Source organism: Coenobita brevimanus, chromosome 55, assembly GCF_032717465.1.
Source record: "Coenobita brevimanus isolate Jiangsu-jjx chromosome 55, ASM3271746v2, whole genome shotgun sequence".
Classification (NCBI taxonomy): Eukaryota; Metazoa; Arthropoda; class Malacostraca; order Decapoda; family Coenobitidae; genus Coenobita; species Coenobita brevimanus.
The window spans coordinates 25,099,550-25,104,892 of NC_137008.1; the positions used below are offsets into that span (position 1 = coordinate 25,099,550).

At 38.6% G+C, this 5,343-nt stretch overlaps 1 non-coding gene across 1 annotated transcript; it reads right to left on the reverse strand.

Moving 5' to 3' along the window:
• Positions 1–4,734: 4,734 nt before the first annotated feature.
• LOC145401557 (5S ribosomal RNA) lies at positions 4,735–4,853 on the reverse strand. Its single transcript, XR_013897645.1, has one exon. It is a non-coding gene; the product is annotated as a 5S ribosomal RNA (ribosomal RNA).
• Between the last annotated feature and the right edge of the window lie 490 nt (positions 4,854–5,343).

Sequence of the window (5,343 nt, forward strand, 5' to 3'; positions counted from 1 at the left end):
CTTCTTCTTGTATTTGTCCATTATTTTCCAGCATCACAAGCTACAGGAGAGGTAGGAGGCGAGATGAAGCATGATGGAGCGGCCTGGGACTCTACTACAGGACCTGGTGTACCGAGTTCATGCCATCAGCTGAGATTCTCTCTCTCTCTCTCTCCCTTAGCCTTTTCTTTCCTGATTCGAAATTTCTTTGAATTGTACTCTCTCTCTCTCTCTCTCTCTCTCTCTCTCTCTCTCTCTCTCTCTCTCTCTCTCTCTCTCTCTCTCTCTCTCTCTCTCTCTCTCTCTCCTTCCTTTCGTTACTATACTACAGTAATAAAGCAACAAGACATGTAGAAGCCAAGGTGAAGTAAGGTGGAGCGGCCTGAGATTCTAACGAAGGTTTCTTCAGTTCGACCCATATTCACATGAGCGCTTCTTTTTTATTTTTTATCCATCCCACTTTTTTCTTTTTATTTCTAATTTTCCTCCTTTTGTCCTTTTCTCTGTTCTTTCGTTCATTGTTTCCTTTCTCACTGTCCCCATCCTAATTTCTTAAAAATTTCGCCTTCATTCTCTTCTCTTCATTCCAGTCTCCTATAATTTCTCTTTTCCACCTCATATTATCTTTTCTCCTTAACTTACACTGTTCTTCTTCACTGTATTCATCTAAAAAAAAAATTTTAGTATCAATTTCTTTCTTCTTTTTTTTTTTTTTTTCCACTCGCTTTCTGTCATTGAAGTGCTCGTTTTCTTTCTTTCCTGTCTTTCGTATTTTTTAATCTAGTTTTTTCCTGCATATTTGTCTTTCCTTTTTTCATTGCTATTCCCATCTTCTCTTTTAGGTCACCTTTACGAATGTTCTTTCCCCCATTGTGTGTCCATTACCGTGTCATAACCTACAGTAGAGGTAGGAGGCGAGATGAGGTAAGATGGAGCGGCCTAGGACTCTAGCACAGGTGGACCGTATGGACATCTTACCATTTATCCTTCATTTTCATTAGTATTTCTATTTTTCATTCTTTCCCCCTTATTTATTTCACGTGTTGCTTTATTCCCGTTCTTCTTTCTTCTGTGGTGTAGTATGATGTAGTGTGGTGTGATATTTGTTTTTTTTCCACTCGAATCTCAGTTGTACGGTGATTCAGTATCTGGCATCCAAAATTCTTCAGCTATTGATGGACAGAACCTCTGCTAGAGATGCTCCAGGCTTTATGTCATAGGAGTGAAGGGTCTAAGCAAGGCCGTATGCAGGATTAATGTGTGTGTGTGTGTGTGTGTGTGTGTGTGTGTTCTTGTTTTTTCGCTAATTCTCCTCTCTTATTCTTTTTTTTACTCGTTTCTTTTACCTTTTCATTCCCCTCTCCTTTTTGCCTTCTCCGTACTATCTCCGATTCTCTGGTACTTACCTCACTGATAAACTCATTTTTCTTTTGTTTTGTATTTCTTTCTTTTCATTATGGTACACCGGTAAATCTATCTATCTGTCTATCTATCTATCTATTGCCAGACGCCTCAATTCCGTACGGGGTGGCCATGAACAAATCGCCTCCACGTCGCCCTATCCCCAGCCATTTCACTGCCCTGCTTCCAACTCACACACCCCTATCTCATATACCTCTCCACTCCAAAATCATCATCATCATTTTCCCCTATTTTTCTTTCTCTTTCGTCCTCCTTTCCACTTCCATTATATTACAGGAGCACAGGCTATAAGACGTAGGAGGTGAAATGAAGTAAAATTACTATCACCAACGCTGACCTGCATCATCGTCATCATCATCATCATCATTCTCAGCATCGCGAACATCATCTCACTTACCTCATCATCATCATCGTTACCCACCTTCACCATTTCTACCTAATTATCTTTCTTTTCAGCCTTTCTCGTTCACATTCAGATATTTCACTTTTATTTCATTTTTTCTCCCAGTTCTGTTTAATATTCAAGCTTCCTTTGCCTTTCTTACTTTTTTGCCTTTTCTTTTTTTTTTCTTTTTTTTTTACCTTCCTTTACCCATTTTATACCTTATCTTTTTTCTTCTTTCATTGTTCTCTCTCTTATATTTTCCTGCTCCTCCCCTCTCATTTTTCGTCACTATATTACAGCAATAAAGCAACAAAGACTGTGGTAGCCAAGGTGAAGTACAGCGGAGCGGTCTAGGACTCTAATAAAGGTGTCTGGAATTTGAATCAGGATACGCTAATGGTTCCTATTATTTTTTTTATTCTTTATAGTCATTCTTTATTTTTCGCCTATACCTCTTATATTTTGGTCCTTCCTCTCGTTTTACTAAGAAACAGGAGACAAAAAGAAAAAAAACTTTTGATTGTAATTAATTTTAACCTTTATGCCTGTCCTTTTTTTCTTTTTTTTTTTTTCCACTGCTTGCTTTGTTTTACTTTGACCTTTCCATCTCCAATTCATTGATATTATCCTTATTAAGTCTGACTTTTCCTTTTCCATTTATTACCGTTTTATTCCTAGTGATTCTTTGTTTCCCATTTCCTTTCATCTATACTGCTTTAGTTTCTCTCTTACTTCCTTCCTTCATTGTCCACAATATTAGAGCATCACAAGCTACCAGACAGGTAAGAGATGAAATGAAACAAGGTTATCATCATCAGTACTAAGCTGTTGCACATCACCAACAACATCACCACCACCATCACTAGCACTACACCACCACCGCTACACCATTATTATTATCATCATCATCATCATCATCATCATTAACATCCATTCAATTAACATCTCATCAAACTTAATTTCCATCAGTTTAATCATCATCACCACCAGCGCCATCATCACCACTGTTATCATCATCGCCATCACCTCCATTATCCTTATCAGCATCTTAGATATGGGCATTATATTACATCATCACAAGCTACAAGAGAGGTAGAAGGCGAGGTGAAGTAAGGTGGAGCGGCCTGAGATTCGACTACACCTTAATCGGGTTCAAAGCTTCACCATGTAATCCAACCTCCTCTTCTGTATTTCCCTTTTCTCTTCGTTCTCCTTTTCTTCCTTCCTTGGTTACTTTATTCATCATTTGTCTGTTGTTGTTCACATATCTGTCTCTCCTTTCTCAATCTTTTTTCTTTAATTTTCCTCTTCTGCTTTATTATTCATTCTTTTCTTACCTTCTCTGTTTTACCGACTCCCATTACACTTTCTTCCCTTTTAGGGGCAATTTAACAGTAATAAGGCAACTGGAGCAGTAGGAGTAAAGGAAACATAGGGTTTAGTGGCATGAGAATCAAAAAAGTGTCTTGCGTTCGACCTGTAATCTTGACGGTTCATTTTTCTTTTATTTTTCGTCTTTTTTTCGTTCCTTTTTCCAGTGAGGTTCCCTTTGTTTCATATTCTATCTTTCATTTTCTTTCGCCTTTTCTTTCTTCTCTACTATATTACATCACAGACTGAAGACAGTTAGGACCCTTTATAAATACGACCAAAAGCCACCATAATATTTCATCACAAGCTTCAAGAGAGTTAGGATCCTTTATAAGTACGACCCAGTCACTATTACGTCACAAGCTGCAAGAGAGGTAGGATGCGAGAAAAAGAAAACCCAACCCAGCTGTCACTCCACTACAGATGTATTGAGTTCACAGAGTCCATTTTTCCTACTACTTTTTTTACTCCATTTTCCTGTATGTTTCTTTTTCCTCGTTTTTTTCCTATTTTACATTTCGTATTTTCCCATATTCTTTCTCGCGTTTTCTTTCTTGTTTATTTCCATATTTCTTCTTTCTCGTACTTTTTCATGGTTTAACTTCTTCCTCTGTCACCCTTTCCTCTCGCCCTTTTTTCTTCCTTTCTTCTGGTCATTCTGCTCTCTCTTCTTTCCTTACCCATTTGTTCGTTATTTCTCTTTACCTCTTGCTCCCTTCCCGTCTTTCCATATTTACTTCAGTTTTTCTTTTGTTTCTTTATTGTGATATCCCATTTTCTCACAACCTGCTAACAGACGTAAATGACGAATAGATCTAAGGGTTTTTATTACGAACGACTTAAAAATAGTCTGCAGGAAGGAAGGATATTCAAATAAAATTGGTAGTAAGTTTTTTGTGAAGACGTCAGAAGGAGCAGGAAGAATCTGGGTCAAGAGAGTTCAGAGCATTTAGTACGAATGAAATTATTCTTAGTTCAGCGAAAAACACACTTGGCATGATTCCGTACAGAAGCATAAAAGAGAAGAAATACAGAGGTTGCTGGAGTCAGTACCTTTTGTACGCCTTCTCCTCCATTTCGTCCTGTCCCCTACCGTTCCCTTTCTCCAACTCACATCACCTACTCTCATACATTCTTCTACTTATTTCCTTTCATCTTATCCTTAGTCTTTCCTTGCCAGTCTCCCCTTCCACCTCAGTCACATACATTCCTCTAGTCAGTTTTTCGTTCTCCATCCTTTCCATGTGGTCAAATTTCTCCGACTATTATTCTTAAACTCTTCAATCAGATTAATATTAATACCAGTACAAAATTTTGCTGTACTTATATATGAGAAAATTCTGCGATTTTATAGGATCATATTTTCAGAATTATAGATCAGAAATTGTACACACGATAAAATTTGCTGTTAGTTTTTTCCATATGAAAATATATGGTTGTTTTCACCAATATTCATTCATTCATTGCCAGACGCCATGTATCCCAGACGGGGTGACCAAGGGCTTAAGAGTTAATTGTTTTACAGGGAGGGGCACTAATCCTCCACCAACCCCACTTGACACGTAGGGAGAACGTTATGCCAACAGCATCTGGTGTTCCCAGGCGGTCACCCATCCAAGTACTAACCAGACCCAACGTTGCTTAACTTCGCTGATCTTACGGGAAGCGGTGTACTCAACGTGGTATGGCCGTTTTATCGTTATTTTTGTTTTTTTTCTGCCGTTATCCGGAGGGTGTGCGGTGAGAGGAGAGCCTTCGTCTATTCTTTTTTCATACAAGTTGGTTATATCTTTAGAATCAGTTGCTTCCGCAACAGATAACCTCGTTATTGGCCAATAGGCCTCCTGTTATCTGTACTTCCTGTGTGCTGCTACGTACTCCAGTATTGTCTCACAAGCTATATAAAATGTTGGAGGCGTGATGAAGTTGGGTTATCATCAGAACTGACTTGCATCACCCTCATCAGTACCATCATACTCAACATCACCATAAAGAGTAGGAGGCGTGATGTAGCAAGGTGGAGCGGCCTGCCACTCTACTACACCTGTACCCACTTAACATCTTGACCCTTTAGTCTTTAGATTCTTATTCTTTATCCTGTTCTTTATCTCCTTCCTCTGTAGTTAACTCTGGTTTAGTCATGTTCTTTCTCAGTTTCGGTTTTTCGTTTACTTCCTTCTATCTCA